The sequence below is a fragment of the Oryctolagus cuniculus genome, chromosome 14 (assembly GCF_964237555.1).
Source record: "Oryctolagus cuniculus chromosome 14, mOryCun1.1, whole genome shotgun sequence".
In the NCBI taxonomy this organism is placed as follows: Eukaryota; Metazoa; Chordata; class Mammalia; order Lagomorpha; family Leporidae; genus Oryctolagus; species Oryctolagus cuniculus.
Genome location: NC_091445.1, coordinates 3,851,326 through 3,870,228, shown reverse-complemented (window position 1 = coordinate 3,870,228; position 18,903 = coordinate 3,851,326). Strand labels below are relative to the sequence as shown.

At 53.3% G+C, this 18,903-nt stretch overlaps 1 protein-coding gene across 3 annotated transcripts in view; it reads left to right on the top strand.

The window, feature by feature from the left end:
* Window positions 1–18,903, top strand: part of SERINC5 (serine incorporator 5) — an 87,452-nt gene that overhangs the window by 9,157 nt on the left and 59,392 nt on the right. The window lies entirely within an intron of this gene.

The window sequence follows — 18,903 nt, the reverse complement described above, 5'->3', positions numbered from 1 at the left end:
GGTCTCTGAGCGCTCCTGCTCTGCCTGTTCCGGTTCCGTCCTTGGGAATGGGGTGCCCCATGAGTTCGTCCTTTGTTCTTGACTCCCTGAGTGCCGATCTCCAGCCGTGCTCCCGGAAACGCTGGCGGTATGTCGTGACCTGGTCCTGCAGCTGTGTGTGCTCAGAAGTCGGGTCCTCAGAGTACGGAGTTCCCTCTGTGTCGCCGGTGTCGTTCCAGGACGGCGCTGGGCATGGCTGACTTCCTTCTTCTGCTGTTCCTGTTTGTGTCTTGACAGCTAAAACAATCCCTAAGGCAGTATCTCAGTCGCTAAGTAGCCATTGGGTGCCTAGAGTAAAGTCACACCCGGGCTGACACTAGGCACCCTCGGTGTGGAGAGCAGCCTGGGACCTGGTGCTGGGTTTGCTGGCCTGGTGGGGTTGTCCCTGGGCCAGACCTCGTCCGCAGACCACAGCGAGGCTCTGTGTGCCTGAGCTGTGGCCCTCTCATCTGGGACAGGAGGGCAAGCTGGTGGGAGTAAATGGGCCCCCACAAGGGCGTGCTGGGGTGGGGGGCCCACCGTGGGCTGTCTGGGCTGCACACAGCAGGTGCATAGGTGATGTCTGTGTGTGTTCTGAGCATTTCTCCAAGAAGAGGGTCCGTACCAGTCTCTGCCTCACCCAGGAGGCGTCTGACCTCAGAAAGACGCAGCTGTGGAGTGAGCAGGAAAGAACAACCATGGGACAGGGGAGTCTTCCGAAAGGCGGATCGCTCTGGGCGCAGCAGGGGCCGACAGGTGGGTCTGCCAGGAGAAGACGAGCCTGGGACTGGCTGGTGGAGCCATGGCAGGGGTCAGCGGCCCCCAGAGCTTAAGTAACAGGAAGGCAGAGTGCTGTGTGCTCAGGAAGGGGCTGTGGGAGCTGCCTGTCTTCAGAGGAAAGCCTGGGCTGGCTCGGCCTTGGAGAGAGGTGGGAAGAGGCGTGGCCGTTCCTGCCAGCTGAAGTAGGGGAGGGTGTCCTGGCCCGCTGTCTCCTGGACCTGGGTCCTGCCACCTCCTTGATTTTTTTCCTTCCCCTGTTATTCTCTTCTGTTTACATTTGTTGAATCCGGTTAACAGGGATTCTGTTTTTCTTCAGAAAATTCTAGAGCAGTAAGTCTGGTCCTGGAGAGATCCCGGTGTTGCTGCCTGCTTGGTGATTTTGAGGCAAAAAAAAGGGGAATCAGAAATCCCTGAAAAAGACCTTTTTTTTAAAAAAAATTTTAATTGAAAGGTAGAGCTACAGACGGGGTGTGGGGGAGGGAGGGAGAGAGAGAGAGAGAGAGATCTTCCATCTGCTGATTCACTCCCCAAATGAATGCAAGTTAGGGCTCGGCCAGTTAGGGCTGCAGCCAGGAGCCAGGGTCTTCTTCCTGGTGTCCCGTGTGGCCGCAGGGTCCCAAGCATATGGATGGGTTACCAAGGAACTGCATCAGAAGTGGCGCAGCCGGGGCTTGAACTGGTGCCCAGATGGGATGCTGGCTCTGCAGTCAGCAGCTTAACCTGCTGTGCCACAGCACGGGCCCCTCTAAGGAAAGATGGTTTATTTGTTTGAGGGCCAGCTGTATGTGTGTATCGATAGTCCGTCCGCGGGTTCACTCCCCACATGTCTGCGGTAGCCAGGGCTGGGCCAGGCCAAAGCCTGGAGCCAGAGCTCCCTCCTCTTCTCCACTTGGTAGCAGCGATCCAAATACTTGAGCCATCGTCCACTGCTTTCCCACGTGTGTTGGCAGGGAGTGATCCGAAGTGTCAGGACTACAGTGCAGGCGTCTCAGGCAGCATCCTAAACCACTGTGTCCCCCGCTTTCCATGAACTTTGTCGTGCCGTGAGCGCCCTCACCTGATGTCTTAGTTCAGTGGCTTTAACAACTGAGGGAGGCAAAGCGGGAGTTTCTCTCATCTTACAAGGAAATGGAAACCCAAACAACTTTCTAGGAACCCTGGTGAGCCCCGGACGCAGACACACTGAGCAGGGCACTGGAGAAGGCATCCAGGCTCCCGGAGGGGAGTTAGCGGGGATGGCTCTGAGGGCCTGGGGCGGGCGCTGTGTTGCTTGCAATGGGTGAAGCTGTCTGTGGCAGCACAGGCAAGTGCTTGGGCCCCCTGTGGGTGACCTAGATGGAGGTCTAAGCCTCTGGCTTTGGTCTGGGCCAGCCCTGGAGGTGGCAGACCCTTGAGGGAGTGAACCAGTATCTGGAAGCTCGCCTTTCAGCTGTCTCTCTCTCTGCCTTTCAGGAAATAAAAAAATAAAAATGTAGAAGTTTATTTTGATATGGAAAGTTTGAAATCTATGCATATGAGGGCTCTTCAAAAAACGGATAGAAATGTGCATTAGGATCAACTGCCTGTATTTCAAAAATTTGTTGCACCAAATGAACTTCCAGTTACATTCCTTTGCCTAAGAGAGGCTGAGTGCCACTGCTCCCCAGCAGGTGTCTGAACACCCACTGAGTGACTTCAGCCCTGCAGGACGCTGGGGGAGGCTGGGGCAGGGGCTGAGTGAGAGCCGCCACCCCCGTGCAAGCTCTGAATAATTCGTGTGTCGAACCCCTCCGGTCATCAGCACTCTGCTTCCTGCCTGTGCCTTGACCGCAAGGCAGAAATGAGGCCCGCGGGCTGGGGGCCTGGGCCGCAGGCAGGAAGTTGGACAAACAGACGCCGTTATCATGTGGGCCCGGGGAGCGGCCCTCACTACGTCCCCCACCCCTACTGCCAGTAAGTTCATCCCTCTGCTACAGTACATGTCCAGTCGCGTCATCCACCTGTGGTTTTGAGCCCTAATAGGCATTGATGTGATGGGTTTTCTGAATGCGAGATCTGTTATGGGCAGTGCAGGACAGCGTGTTCTGATAATACCCATCTGTCAGTCGTTCCTGAGATCTGTCTCCTGTGTCTCTTCCGTCCCTCCTTGGAGAATCCAAGGACAGGGCGTCTCAGTTGGATTCATCGTGTGAAAGACCAGTTTTTCCCCATTGGAAATTGTTTCATTGCTTTCTGCTCTGATTTCTCTCTTTTTGCTTACATTGTTTAATTTGCTCCTTTGATAAAGCCTAGACCATTATTTTAAATCTTTTTCTAAACTAAGCATTTTTTAAAAAGACTTTATTTATTTGAGAGGTTTCAGACAGAGAGAGGGAGAGACAGAAAGGTCTTCCACCCTCTGATTCACTCTCCAAGTGGCTGCGATGGCCAGAGCTGGGCCAATCCAAAGCCAGCAGCCAGGAGCTTCTTCCAGGTCTCCCACACAGGTGCAGGGGCCCACTGTGCCACAGCGCTGACCCCTAAAGTGGGCATTTAAAGCCATAAATTTGCACTTCACACATTTTGATATTTTTATATGCAGCTCAAAATATTTTATTTATTTATTTGAAAGTCAGAGTTACACAGAGAAGGAGAGACAGAGAGAGAGAGGTCTTCCATCCACTGGTTCACTCCCCAATTGACTGCAACGGCTGGAGCTGCGCCGATGCGAAGCCAAGAGCCAGGAGCTTCTTCCGGGTCTCCCAAGTGGGCGCAGGGGCCCAAGGACTTGGGCCATCCTCTGCTGCTTTCCCAGGCCATAGCAGATAACTGGATCGGACGTGGAGCAGCTGGGTCTCAAACTGGTGCCCATATGGGATGCTGGCACTGCAGGCGGTGGCTTTACCCACTATGCCACAGCACCGGCCCTAGTTCAAAATATTTTCTAAATCCCTTGTGATTTCTTCATTAAACATGAGTTATATATTGTTAATTTCCAAATATTGGGGATTTTCCAGGGGTGGTGTTGCTGTCAATTTCTAATTTAATTTCATGCATATATTCATTTCTTCTAAATCCATTGTTTAATGATCTAGGTTGTGACATACCTAGGTGAGTACTTCATGTGTTCTTGGACAGAGTATCTACTCTACAGTTACTGAGTAGTGTTTGAGGTGGTTGATGGTGTTGCACTTACCTTCTCTGTCTTTACACAATTGTTTGGTGGGTGGAGAGTATCTAATCCTATCAATTATTAATAGGAGAAGAGTGATACATTTTCCAAATACAATCATGTTTGTCTCTCTCTTACCCGTGAATTTTGTTCATTTTAGTTTAGCTCTGTTAGGTGTATACACATTTAGGATTGCTGTGTCCCCTTGATCAGTTGATAGTTTTATTTTTACAAAATGATTCCCTTTTTCCTCTGGTGTCTTGGTCTTAGGTCTCTGTCATCATTGTTGGCTGTTCCAGCCTTTGCATTTGAAAGGATGTGTCTTGTAAACACGAAGTTGGGTTTTGCTTTTTGAGTCAACCTGACAGCCTCTACCTTTTCATTAAATGCCAAGGTCATTTACATTTATTGTAGTTGATCTCAGTTTGAGCAAAAGGCTGTAAATTCTTGGTTGTTTTCCATTTCCCCTTCTGTTCCTGTTCTATGTTATGCTCGAGGAGAGGATTAATTGATAATTTTCCATTACGTTTTCTATGCTGTCTGTTTCATAAGGTGTTGTAAGGAGTGTGGTGTCTAGCATCTTGAAGGAGGGAGGTGTAAGTCAGCAGTAGGAGCTTCACTGTCCAAGGCTGCCGAGGCCTGGTTCTGAGGAGGGAGGTGCAGGTGCAGCACCTGCAGGCGAGCATGGGGGAGCCAGGGAGTGTGCTCCTCTCCAGGTCCACGCATTCTCTTTACAAAGTCTTTGTGATTCCCTCGTGGGGCCCCACCCTCGCAGCCTGATCCGGTCCATCACTTCCCCAAGGCCCTCTCCCTCAGACAGCATCGTTGGACCAGGCCTCCACCCTGAGCCAGGAACCATTAGCCAGTGACTGTTAGCGGGAGACTTGGGGGTTAATTGCGTGCGTGTGGGAGCCGGATCACTTCAGTCCACACCCTGAGACAGTCAGAATTTCCCCAGGGGGAGGTGGATCGATTTACTGTGTGCAGGATCCTGGGATGATGAACTTAGTAACGCTACGTGAGAGCTGATTTCACAAATTGTTATTTATTTTCGTTTTATCTGCTCTTTCGTGCACTGGTTCATGTCCCAGATTCCTGCAACAGCCAAGGCAGGGCTGGGTCAGGCTGAAGCCAAGCCTGAAACTCATTCATGATCTCCTACATTGGTGATGAGGTCTGAGAACTTGAGGCGTCTCCTGCTGCTTCCCAGAGTGTGCGTGGGCAGGAAGCTGAATGGGAAGTGGAGCTGGGCCTTCAACCAGGGACTCTGATATGGGATGCTGTCTCCTACCCACGGCAGCGCGCATGCCCCTGAAAACAATTTTAAAACAGTGTTTGATGCTTTTTGGAAATCACATCTATCAATCAGAAAATCTGGGAAATAAAAGTAAAAATAGGAAACTAAAGCCACTTGTAATCTCAGAAAGAACAGACTACTAGTATTTTGATGTAGTTCTTGTGTTTATGATGTATTCTCATTACAAATGGGATAAATTGGCCCATACTCTACTGTTTTGTACCCTAATGTAATTTTGGCTAACATTACAAATATTTTCATACATCACAATTATTTTTTTTTTTAAGATTTATTTATTTATTTGAAAGAGTTACAGAGAAGGAAAGGCAGAGAGAGATTTCTATCTGCTAGTTCACTTCCCAGATGGCCACAATAGACAGGACTGGGTAAGGCCGAAGCCAGGAGCTTCATCAGGGCAGAAGCCGTTGGGCCATCTTCAGCTGCTTTCCCGGGCATGTTAGCAGGGAACTGGTTCAGAAGTGGATCAGCTGGGACTCGAACCAGCATCCATGTGGAACGCTGGCCCTGCAGCCGGCGGCTGCACCTGCTATACCACAGTGTAGGCCCCATGTCATGATTCTTAAAAGAAACACTTTAATGGCTACATCACATTTAATTGGTTATATAAACCTTTCAATATTTTCCTTTTAGGGCATTTATTGTGTTTTTAAAATTATAAATGGTGTGTCTTACTCCAGGCTAGAGCTCTGGAAGTCGTCCATTTGGTTGTAACCCAGCCTGACACAGGCTTTCTAAAAACCACCAACATTTCACAGTGAAGAGCACAGGGATTATCAGAAAAATTAAAAACTATTGGTGACACATTAGGAAAAAACAGAAGCTAATAAAAGCAGTACTGGAGTTTGACACACACTGAATGGCCAGGAAAATGCACAGATTTTACAGTCTCAGCGTCCCTTATCTCAAACGCTGGGAACCAGAAGTGTTGTGGATTTTTTTTTTTTTTTTTCAGATTTTGGAATATTGGCTCGTACACAACGGGATGTCTCAGTGGGAAATTAACTTCCGGGTCAGGTAGCACCTGTGTGCAGCCAGAAGGTCGTCTGATACGTATTTGCAGCGACCTGCGTGTCTGTGCCTCATGGCTTGAGCGGGATTCTCCCCTTGCAGTGTCAAGCTGGCACGGGCGTCTTGGCCTTGGGCGTCTGGGGTTTTGCATTACAGATGCTCAGCCTGTCAGCTGAGAAAGACCTGAAACCTGCCGTGGGAAGGAGTGTTGGAAGAGTCTGAGTGAGAGGCGAGAGGCGCAGAGAAGGGTGATGTGGAACTGTCCACAGGCTGTGGCGCTGCCTGGCCGTGCTCCGATCGTCTCCTGACAAATCAGTCCTGGTGGGACAAATTTCAGAGTGATGGCGCTAAGTAACTCGGATGCCTCTGATCAGTGACACAGCACCTCTGCCGGCACGCCGGGGGAGGCAGCTGGCCCAGGTGCCCTGTGGACCAGCTCCCGGGGGAGGCAGCTGGCCCAGGTGCCCTGTGGACCAGCTCCCAGAAAGGTGGTGCTGGCAGACTCCTCTGCTCCACTTCCTCCCTGGGGTTCCCTGCCCTGATGCCTGTCTTCACCGGCTGCAGGGCTACAGCGTCCTGTCCGGATCCAGGCTGGGCACAGTAGTTTCACTGACAGTCCGAGGAGGCAGCGGCCATGGGCCTGGCCTATGCTTCTGGGTCCGAGGGCCACAGCTGGGTCGAGGTTCCGGCTCCTGCTTATGACATCCAAGCCCCAGCGTCTACCCAGACTGACTGGCAGCACTGGGACAGCTGACAGCAGGGACTGGTGCCGGTGCGTGTGAGAAATTCCACTGGGAAGCCAAAAAGCTAGACGTTTTAGCACACTCATGGTTTTGAGAGTAGTGGCCGGGCGGCCCGTGGCAGGCAGCACGGCTGGGGCTGAGGTTCCTGCGCTCAGCGGCACCCCTTGCCCTGCATTGTGGAGACCCTGGGAAGTCACACAGAAGGATCCTTAGGGAGGGGAACCCCTTGGGGGGGGCACAGGGCTCTGAGGGCTGACAGCTGCGGCTCACAGCAGGGACTGGCACCCTGCTCTCCCCCAGCGCCCAGCTGAGGCCCGGTCAATGGTGCGAGTTCATGAATGAACACGGGTCTCTTTCCAAAGACATCTGCTCTTTGTGCAAAGTCCAGCCCAGAGCTCGTGGCTGCAGGCTTTAGACACAATCTTATTAAAAGCTCAAATTAGCTCTCTAGACTGGATTTTTACTGTAATAAAATCAGCCTAAACTTTTTTGTCTGCTACCCCCCCCCCCCCCCCAGCGGTTGCTTAATTTTGTTTTCCCCAGAAAGCGGGGCTCGGGTCTGGCTGCCGGGATTCCACAGGAGGCGGTGTGTGGTGTGTGGTGTGTGGGGCTTTGTTTTCTTACCCAGCGCTGCAGGTTGCTGAGTAAGGGGCCCTGGCTACCCGATGAGGCGCCTCAGCCAAATCGTTTTGCCAGTAGGCGGCTGCGGGCTGCAGACTTCAAAAAGCTCCGGGCAGCAAATGGCTTCCTTCTGATGGGGGTGGGGCCGCTGCTGCTTCCTGCAGCTGGGACTCCCGCTGGCCTGAGCCTGACCCTGGTTGCCAGAGTGAGTGCCCTGTGCCTCGGCCCTGGGGTGGACAGCTCGGGGTGTCCTCAGAGGGTTAGGGGCCCCTCTTGCACTGCGCGCCATCCTTGCATTCCCCCTCCTGCTGTTCCTCAGACGTGGGGAGTCAGGGAGAGTTGTCCCTGAGGCTCGGCCTGTGGGGTTACTGGAGAGGACAGTGCGGTGGGGAGAGGCGGGGCAGCAGCGCTGCGCCTGGGGAGGGGGTCCTGTGCGCAGCTCTTGCCCCCCTCCTTGCTACCCCTGGGTCTCTGCTCTCTGCCTTGACCACCGAAGACCCCCAGGGCCGGGAGGGGCAGTGGTGCTGCGCAGATGGGGGGTGGGGTGGGGGCTGGTGTTGCTTGCTGGTTTCCTGTACATCCTGGCACTTCGGTAGGGCAGCCCCGATCTTTAGCAGAGATGAGCGAGGGCCGAAAGCGGCAGGGGAGGCCTCGCTCAGCACTGCCTTGGCACAGGTCGGGAACCTGGCCTGCTGCGGGGTGGCAGGTTGTATTTCAGAGCTGCTCCACCTGGGAGGATGTAAGATGGAGTGCTGACATCCGCTGAAGCTGTCGGTCTGATAAAAGGGCAAGCAGGCTTCGTAGCGAGGGACTTCATTTAAACCGCCGCCGTGCCGTTGGTAGGGGCTTTGGTCAGTGGGTCCCAGCTGGTGAAGCCGGGTTAGGGCCAGTGCTGGTGGCTGGTGGGAGTTCAGCTGTGTCCTGTGCCACAAGGCAGGGGCACGGCCTCCAGCAGTTGCTTCCTGTTGCTGCCCTTTGCTTTCTGTGTCTGCAAAATGGGTCAGTCACTGTTAGGATCTGCTCGCTAATTCCAGAACCCGGTAAAATGGGGGCACCAATAGCACATCTCGGCCCTGCCCCACAGGTGGGGCTGCCTCCAGCTCCTGGTGTTGTAGGCAGGCATATAGAATAAAAGTGATCAAGTTTGTGAGCTGGAAGACCACGCCTTCACCACGCCCCTGTGTGACCTCATGCCCCTACCTGGTCACACCTGTGCACGCACTGGCCAATCAGGTTAACACTGCCCTTTGAAAGTGGATTAAAGGCCTGGGACACAGTGTGCCCAGCTTGTTTTTATTTTTATTTTTTTGTGGGGGACTTTAAGAGGGCCATATTCCAATATCATATTTTAGGAGGCCTATTCCGATATCACGGGCAACACCACTCCCTGCACATACCAGACTGGCAAGATCATGCTTCATACATCGCAGTAGACACGGTGGATGCAGTGGGTGTGGGTCTCCTTCCCAACAAACAGCCGAAAAAGGCCGCTGCCCACTGCCTGGGGGGCTGAATCTCCTCTCAGAACCCTGGCCCCAATCCACTGTCTAGATGGGCTGCAACCTTACTTTCCTCCTCCAGGCCATCCTGCAACTGGCCACCTCGTCACCTCCTTCGACCCCTGAAATCCTACCACCCAATGACCACCAGTGTCCTTGTAGGATTTTGTGCTTGGGACCGTGGCTGGCCCTGAATATGGTTTCGTGAATGTGATTCGTGGAGGGAAGGGCTGACGTCGCTCTTCCTTGGCGGAGAGTGTCCAAGTCGGAAGTTGTGAACAGACTCGATGTTTGATCTACACCCTTTACATCAAAATAATGCGCAGATCTCATATTTAACCATATTAAAGTGGGTTAGCAGGGGTCCAGAGCCGCGTCTGTCCCAGCGGTTAAGATGCCCGTATCCTACCTACATCAGAATACCTGGGTTTGAGCTTCGCTCTGGCTCCCGAGTCCGGGGAGGCAGCAGGAGACTGATTATGTGTTAGGTAGGAAGATAGAGACGAGCCTGTGGGAGCAGTCTCAGAAGCACTCCTTGGCAGCAGCCCAGTGCTTCACACCACAAAGTCCCGGCCGAACCCCCAGTAAGAATAGGTGGTCCCAGTCTTCCCCCAGGGAGAGCACCCTAGGGGAACCCTCTCTTTCTGGCACCTGCTGGGCTACCCAGTCTGGTAACACTGGGTAATAAAACCTTGGGAGGAATTTCACCTGTTTCACACTCAGGCTAAGGGGAAACTGCTGGACCTCATCAGCCCAGTCCCTGGGCCTCTTGAGCCCACCTGGCCGGCAGGTGTATTTCAGCTCTCTGCTGAGATGTATGCCTGGCCTGTCAGGTGTATTCTCGGCACTGAGCTGTGTAACCTTGCCTTCCTAGTCTTACCGGCTAGCCACTCTAACGTTCCACCTAGAGAGGTGCCCTCCATCCACCTTGCTGACCACTCCTCTGTCTCAATTCTGTCTGAATTCTTAATTGCACGAGGACAAGTATCTTTTTTTTAAAGATTTATTTATTTATTTGAAAGAGTTACACAGAGAGAGGAGAGGCAGAGGTCTTCCATGTGATGGTTCACTCCCCAGTTGACTGCAACTGCCCGAGCTGCGCTGATCTGAAGCCAGGAGCTTCTTCCGGGTCTCCCACATGGGTGCAGGGGCCCAAAGACTTGGACCATCCTCCACTGCTTTCCCAGGTCATAGCAGAGAGCTGGATGAGAAGTGGAGCAGCCGGGTCTCTAACTGGCGCCTATGTGGGATGTTGGTCTTCAGGCCACGGCGTCAGCCCCAAGTATCTCTGTTCTAACCATCTCTGCTAACAACTCAGGTGACCGCAGATCTCTGCCACCTGTGTGCAGTTCCTGGTGCCGGGCTTCTGCCTGGCCCAGCCTCATTCCGGAGTAGTGAGTGAGTGCATGGGGGACCTCCCTCTCGCCGTTCTCTCTCTCTCTCTCTGCCTTTTAAGTAAATATATAAAAAAGCAAAGGTAAAGAACAGTATGTGCTTGTTGGACCCACACACATGGTTCTCGAAAGGAGTGGTGCACGTGCGTGTAGGAGTTGGCGTCCATCCTGTGTGTGCTCATGGACATCAGTTCTTGAGATGTGCAGTAGAAAGAAGGGGGGACGGGGGACGCAGGGGGAATGTGGGGCATTTGTGTTTATTTGACAACTTGCTTGCTGTTGTAATTTATCACAAGCATGTATCAGTAACTTCTTTAAGTTCTTAAAGCTTGGTTTGGCAAACCGAGCTGTGAATTCAACAGGTCCTAAGTCACATTTTCTCTCTCTTGGCTTCATTTTAGTGCACTCCTACCAGCCTGGGGCCTTTGGTGTGTGTGGTGTATTTAGGAAGTGGTTTGCAGATAACAGATTTAACCCATATTTGCATTAGAAAAGGAGCAGATTATCAATTTGATTGCACATCTGGTGTGAATATGTGGTACAATGTATTTTGAACTGTATGACCACAATTTGCATATGTAAATGTCGATTTTTCTTACTAATTTTTCTTTATAAAATCAGTCATTCTGTGGAAGGCTTAGGTGTCTGCACAGAAGAGAGGGGGGTGCCAGCCATGGATGGGGGCGCCCAGACTCCGCCCCTCAGCCCGCGGGCTCCTCTCTGCCGGCGGTGGTCGGCGGCAGCATGTGTTTCGCCGAGGGCCGCTGTGGTCCAGACGGGAGCACGGGTGGGACAGCTGGAGCACTGGCTCTGAGATTCAGCTGTTTCCAATGTGCAGCCTCTTAAGAGAACTGTGCGGTGAGAGATCTATAAAATTCTCTGTGTAAACTTTACAGAGCGTTTTACTGCAGACCAATAACTCGGAAACACATGAGCTGCCCCAGCCCCTCCAGTGCTGGGAGTTTGCCTTTGGGGACCCTTGGCTCCTGTGTAAGGGAGCAGGTGTTTGGAAACCTGTTTTATTCTTCAAGTGGATTTGGAAAAAGCCCAAGCCTGTACTTCTCCAGTAAGCAGAAATGTCCAGTCAGATAATTTAAGGTTGTTACTGGAGGTTCTTTATACTTCCTTATTCAGCCTCAAAGGGTTACACTGGATCTTAATTTTTAAAATTCATTATAAAATTAAGGAAACACTGCTCTATTGAGACAGTTTCATTCACATGCCGTGTACGCCTGCCTGTTTAAAGTGTGTATTTCCAGAGATGTGTAACCTCACTGCCAGCAGTCACCCTCCACCCGACCCCTGCAGGTCTCCCTCCTCTGACCCTGGCCTGCAAGTGGAGGAGCCACAGTGTGGCCTTTTGTGACTTAGTGACACCAAGTACCTCCTTCCTTTTAATGGAAACATGCATATTCTGCGTCTTCATATCTTCTTAAAAGGTGTTTATTTATTGGCAGGAGGGGTGGGGAGAAGAGAGAGAGAGAGATCCATCTTCTGTCCTCTGGTTCACTCCCCAGCTGCCTACAACAGCTGGGCCAGGCCAGACTGAAGCCAGGATGCCTGAGCTCCATCTGGGTCTCCCATGCGGGTGGCAGGGGCCCATGCACTTGAGCCTTTGTCCTTGGTCAGCTCAGCCGCGCTAGCCGGGAGCTGGATCAGACGCACTCCGAGGAGGGGCCTGCGAGACCCAGGCTTGGCTTAATCCGCTGAACCACAGCACCCACCTCTGCTCATGCACCCATCCTTTGGCTTGTTTCCTCTTTTTGCCTTTTTCTAAAAATGTTACCGGAGACATTTGGAGGGTTCTTGTCTTCGCGCAAGAAAGAATTCAGGCGTGAGACAGAGAGTAGTGGGAGGTAAAATAGCAATGTTTATTAGGGCAGGGACATCCGTAAGGACGGATGGGCACCTCTCCAGACAGAACCTGGGAGAGAGTGCAGTCGCTCGGACTGGGGGTGGGGGTGGGGGGAGGAATGAGCAAGGTTACATGGTGAGTGGAGAGATTACACCTGGCCAGGCAGGCGGGCGGCTCAGCAGAGAGGCAGAGGGCTGAGCGCGCAGTCCGGTTGGGGGGGTGGGGGGGTTAAGGAGATGGGTCTCTGTCTTCACACATCTCCTCCTGAGACAAAGGATTTTATGGCTGTAAATATTAAGAAGCTCCTATCTGAGTTTTCCCAGGAAGGTATCAGACAGGAGGAAGCCTCGCTGGCTGGCGCCATCCTGGGTTCAGAGGAAGGGTGAGCAGGACCCCCTGGAGAATGGGGGTCAGGAGCAGGGTGTTTGAAATGCAGATACTGACCTGCATCTGGGAGATTGTGGAAGATTTGTCGGGCAGAAGGGGCGGGGGATCTCCACCTGGCAGGTTATCAGGTAGAAGGGGGCGGGGCAGGATGTGAATACCGGGCTGCCCCTGGAACATTGTCAGCAGATGCGTATGCTGGACACAGATGTCTTCCCTTTAGGCCTTTATGTCACACACACACAAGCTCATAACTGACTTCCTACCTAACAAAAACACTGCTGTGGGCGTCCGGGTACAAGACTTTGTGTGGATTATTTGCCGGGGCTGTGCTGCCAGTCCCCCTTTCTCCTTACAAAGTGTTTGCTGTGTGTGAGTTAGGTGAAATTCCTCTCCAGGTTTTACCACTCAGTGCGGTCAGACGGGAAGCCCACCCAGCTGCTCTGGCCAGAGGAGCCTCCCCCGGGGTGCCTTCCTTGGAGAAAGACTGTAAGGTTTATTGCTCAGTGCTGTCAGGCCCGATAACCTGCTTGTGCTGGTGAGCAGAGAGGATTCTTCCCGGAGCTTTCCTGGGGTGGGTGGGGCTGAGACCACTTCTAAAGCTGTCGGGTACGGGCAGGACTGTGCAGTGCCAGGTTAGATCCTTCTCTGCAGACTCTTTCCTTTTCCTTAGGCCTCTCTCACACGGGCTGATTTCTGACTTGCTACCCAACAGTGCCATTTGTCAGTAAGACAGTTCTTTACCCATTGAATTGTGTTGGCAAAATTAACTGACTGTAAACGTTAAGCTTATTTCTGGACTCTGTCAGGAAAGAAGACGAGTATGAAGCCCGAGCCAGACCAGGTTTATTCAGAATAAAGCCTGGGAGCCTGGGAGGGGCCACTCCAGGGGAACCACGGCAGAGAGAGAGAGGACACCTTCCACAGTGCAGCGGTTTATGTAGTGCGAAGTGGCGGGGAGGGGCTTGGGGATCTGCGTTAAAGCTGGGTTATAGACCGAGAGCTTGGGCTCCTTCTACAGGTCCTGTGAGATCCCAGCGTGAACTGGGAGGGGTCTAGGCTGAGGCTGGAGCTGGAGCTGGACCTGGACCCTGGGGCCGAGCTGCAGAGCTGCAGGGAGAGAGCTTGGGAGGAGCGGGGAGCGCTCAGGCTGAGGCTGGACTCTGCGGATGGTGGTGTGCCCAGCCGTCCAGGCAGGGCAGGGACCTGGGGGCCTGCTTGCTGTCTGCAGGGGAGACGTCAGTATGGATCAAAGGCTTTTTGTCTCTGCTCTGTCACTCTGTTAATTTTTAAAAATGGACTACGAGTTGGAGGAATGCGTCTGGGAGATGTGAGCAGTAGGATGGGCCGGTCTTTATGGGGATTGCCTTTTGGGGCTGGTGACCAGTGCTTGTTGGAGAGTTGATTCATCTGTGTGTGATCATGAGATTAAATATTTACAGACCTCCATGTCAGTCACGCAGGCCTGAGTGGATGCTGCTGGAGGCCTGGAGACAGTTTATTTACACAAATCACAAAGTATCATTCCCCAGCGGCGAGTGCTGGGGGGGTATCCTGTGCCATACTTGGGCTGTGCCCCCAGTGAAGGAGCTGGTGGGACTAATGCACACTTCCTCGCTCTATGGTGTTTAGCTCTGTGTGTGTGTGTTTAAATATTTTCCCTTAGTAAGCAGTAACTTAATTAGAAGGTGAATTTTGATTTTCAGATAATTCCTGATTTCTAAAGCATGCTGTTTGCTTTTTCTCTTTTCCACATTCAGTGGGGTGAGCTGGTTGAGTGCTGGCTCGGAATTCACCGAGGTTGGGCCCTGCCCTCCATCCCTGCAAGCCGGGTTCTTGGATGGCTTCCTTCCTGCAGCCCGGGCTCCGGCTGCTGTAGCAGAGGTGAGCAGGAGCAGCAAGAAGCACGCTGGCTGTAGAATTGCCGAGAGGAGAGGCGGGAGTCTCCCAGCGCTGGCAGTGCCTGCTTTGCAAACTTGTTGTCATGTTGCAACCTTGTGTCTGATGCCCCTCCTCCACGCAGCAAGTGCATAGGTCAGGGCCAGGTGTGAGTTGGGGGTGAGGGAGTGGAGGACGGCAGCCTGCAGGTCTTGGAGAGCAGGCGGAGCTGCCAAGAGCGCGTCTCCTGGTTAAGTCCCCCTGACCACCACCAGCCACAGGCTGAGCTGGAGGAAGGGAGCGGCTGGTGCGTTGGAGTAGCTGGGGCCGTTTCCCAGCCCTGAGCTCGCTCTCCCAGGGCACTGAGAATCCCGCTGACGGCAGACGTTGTGAGGACGTTCTCGGTCCTGTGCTGGGGACCAGGAGGTGGCGGGGTGCAGTCTGCAGTGCAGTGAGCTGACTGAGCGCTTGCCAGGTGCCCCGCACACCTGCACACCTGCTGCGTGGGTTCCACACGAGCTCGGCCATGCTCTCCCACAGCTTCCCCTGGCCCAGGGGTTCCTTCCCAAGTGATTCGTTACTTTTCTCTCTTCCTAGTTTTGCCTCACACTAGGAATGTTCACTCTGAGTTCAAATTTTTGTTTATACTGATCACTTTTAGTTACTTGACAACTTTAAAAGGGATTTTTTTAAAAACCTGTTTTGTTTTATGCAATCTCTGAAAAAGAAAAAAAACCTGGATACTCAATTAGTAGGAAATTTGTCGACAGGTTGTAAAATACTGGCGGCGTTGGCAAGAAAAGGGACTGTTCTGCACTTAGCACGACGTTTGCTTTAAGCCTGAGTGTCATTTCTGTTTTCTGTCTTCCCTGCTTGGGTTTGGAATGCTCTTTTTAGATTTTTTAGATTCTGCTGTCCGTGAGCCGGTCGAATCCCAGGGGCACGCTCTCCATGGAATGGTCGCAGTCGGGTGGGGAACCGGGGCTGAGATGCAGCGTCAGGTCCTGGGCTGCAGCCTCCACTCCGTCCCTGTGCAGGACAATTGTTGCCACGTTGTAGTCTCCCTCCTCCCCAGGAGCAGGATTCTGGGTGGGGGTAGTGAGTGCCCCAGCACCTGGGGAGGCACCTGGGGGGGCGGGGCTAGAGGGAGCCGGAGGCCAGGGCAGAGCCCAAAGACCAGGGCTCTAGGAAAGGCACACAGTTTATTTACATGTGAGGCGTGGATGCTTTGTGTCTCTACTTTGATACCCTAAATTAGCAGGGCAGTAACTGGGCAGTTTGGGAGTGGGCCACTCTTATCTTACGGGCCCTCAGGGATTAACAAGTCACAACTGCAGGGTGAGACAGCTCCGAGATGCAGGAGCTGGTAAATCCCAGCCTGCAGAGCTATCTTACCTGAGCCATGTGACCTGCTGTACTGCAGGCGGGAAAGGGAGTCAGGCCTGGCTCTCTGGTCGCAAGCTGAAGGGGCTCTGTAACCTCCTGATCCCAGGGCCATTTCAGGGCCACCTGCCTCAGTTTCCCCATTTGTAAAAAAGATGGCAGTCCTTTTTCCTTTTTCCTTTTCCTTCTCTTTTTTTTTTCTGCCTCTTGTGCATCTCTGACTTCCTCTTTTCTTTGGTTAGTTAATAGCCTTTGATTATTAAACTTTGTTCTGTATATGTTGTTTGTTTATTTGAAAGGGAGGCAGCAGAAAGTGACAGAGTGTGGGAGAGAGTGGGAGAGGAGGAGGCAGGACAGATTTTGCATCTGAGCTGGAGCTCAGGCTGGGTCTCCTGGGTGGGTGGCAGAGGCCCGAGCAGTTGAACTGTCACCTGCTCCTCCCAGAGTGTCCATTAGCAGGGAGCGGAATCAGGAGTGCAGCCTGGGCTTGACCCCTGGAGTTCTGATCTGGGGTGCAGGCGACCCACGTGGTGTCCCAACTGCCGTGCCAAACGCTGCCGCTCTCTGGCTTTTTCAGGCATGTAGCTCCTGATTTTTTTTTTTATTATAAAAGTACAGATTCTGGCCCCCAATTCAGTAATACTTTGTCATTTGTCAAAAGCGACAGGGTGTGTACCCTGTGGATTGGAGTGACTCCACCAAGGACCCTGCCTGGCACACTTCTCTGTCTGGGAGCACAATGAGGGGAGACCTGCTGCCGTGCCGGTGCCCCTGCAGTCACCCGGGAGGCTGGGGGTGGGGGAGGGGGAGCGGGGAGCCGCGCCAGTGCCTTGAGGTGTCTCTGTGGGGTGGGTGGAGGAGGGGCCGGTGTGCTGCCAGTGTCTGGGGGCCTGGGAAGACCCCGGCTCAGTCCTGGTGGGCCTTGGAGTCGCAGGGCAGGGCTTCTGTTCCAGGGTGGCTCTGGAAGGTCATTGCATCCCTGTGGAGTGGGAGTGGGTGACACGTGCATGGCCGGGCCCTTTTGAAGAGGACATGAAAGAAGGCCTTACACGCCCTGCGTGATGACAGGGCAGCCAAGAAGCGCAGGTGACTATTACCCGTAATGAGGGCCGCCCGCTTCCCCAGAGACTCTCGTCTGTCATTCCTGCTGTCTGATGTTCAGCCTGACCTGGGCCTCTGGGGCGTGTCTGCACCCTTGGGCGCGCACACGTATGCATGCGCACATCACGTGTGTACCTGCGGAAGCCTGTGCTTTCAAGGCAGTGGCCAGGGAGCAAAGCCCTCATCTCTTCTGGTGTTGCGGGTCTCCCAGCCCCATCCCCAGCTCCGCAGTGCAGAAGTCCCAGGTCTTCCACCTCCTGGGTGTGCCTGTCATATTGGCCTCCTCACCTGTCAGAGAGGCTGTGACGCAGGCGTGATGAGCCCAGGGCAGTGTGCGCTGTGCTCAGTGCACGGCTTCTGTTGCACACTCGGGAGTGCATGTTTTACGTGTTTTCTCTACCTTAACCCACTTGCTTCTTGGCCTCTTTTTTTTTTTTTTGAAGATGTGGGCTTTGCTGTTCAGGTGCGGTGAGGCCGCCAGATCAGGAGACAGCCATTGAAACGAAGGCTTGTAGCTGCAGCTTACAGTTCCCAGAGAGGGGGCCACCGCACACGGGGACACGTGCAGGGGGACATGTGGGCACGTGCTTTTGTTGTGCCGCTCACGAGAAAGCCCGGGCAAGGTGGGCCAGCTGTACAGGGGGCCGTCGTGCAGGATTTCCGTGGCTCCTGGGTTGACCCACACAGGGCAGTGTTGCTCTGGTTAGGAGCAGAGGTGGCTGTATGGCCCGGACTTGGGTGGAAGGTGAGGGCTGTGCTCAGCTGGGGATCGTGGCTGCTGTGGCCCTTGCTTGGTAGGTTGGCAGGAGAGAACTGTGCTCAGCTGTTGGTGGCGGGGAAGGTGTAGCCACTGTGTCTGTGGCTTGGGTGGAAGGTGAGGGCTGAGCTCAGCTGGGAGAGTGTGGCTGCTGTGGCCCTGGCTTGGTAGGTTGGCAGGAGAGAACTGGGCTCAGCTGGAGTAGTTTGTTGCTGTCTCAGGAATTAGCCAGCCCTGGGAGGGGTACTTCCTCCTGGTCACCAAAACCCCAGGTTCCCGAGCATCAGAATATAGACAAGAGGGCTGGGGCTGTGGCTTAGCAGGTCAACCCTCTGCCTGCGATGCTGGCATCCCATATGGGTGCCTGTTCGTGACCTGGCTGCTCTTCCAATCCAGCTCCCTGCTATGCGCCTGGGAAAGCAGTGGAAGATGGCCCAAGTCCTTGGGCCTTTGTGCCCATGTGGGAGACCCAGAAGAAGCTCCAGGCTCCTTGCCTTGGCCTGGCCCAGCCCCAGCCACTGTGGCCATTTGGGGAATGGACGAGCGGATGGAAGATCTCTCTTGCTTTGTGTCTCCTCTTCTCTCTGTAACTCTGCCTTTCAAATAAATAAAAAATAAATCTTTGGGAAAAAAAAATACAGAGGGGCGGGCTCTGTGGTGCAGTAAGTTAATCCTTTGCTTTTGACACCGGCATCCCATATGGGCGCTGGTTCTAGTCCCAGCTGCCCCTCTTGCAAACCAGCTCTCTGCTATGGCCTGGGAAAGCAGTAGAAGATGGCCCAAGTACTTGGGCCCTGCACCCACGTGGGAGACCCAGAAGAAGCTCCTGGCTCCTGGCTTTGGATTGGGGCAGCTCTGGCTGTTGTGGCCATCTGGGGAGTGAACCAACGTATGGAAGACCTCTGTCTCTCCTTGTCATTGTCTATAACTCTTCCTGTCAATTAAATAAAATCTTTAAAAAAGAAAAAAAAATACAGAAAATAAATCATTGTTTGGCATTTTGTTCCCAGGCAGTAGGAGCAGACAACCATGAC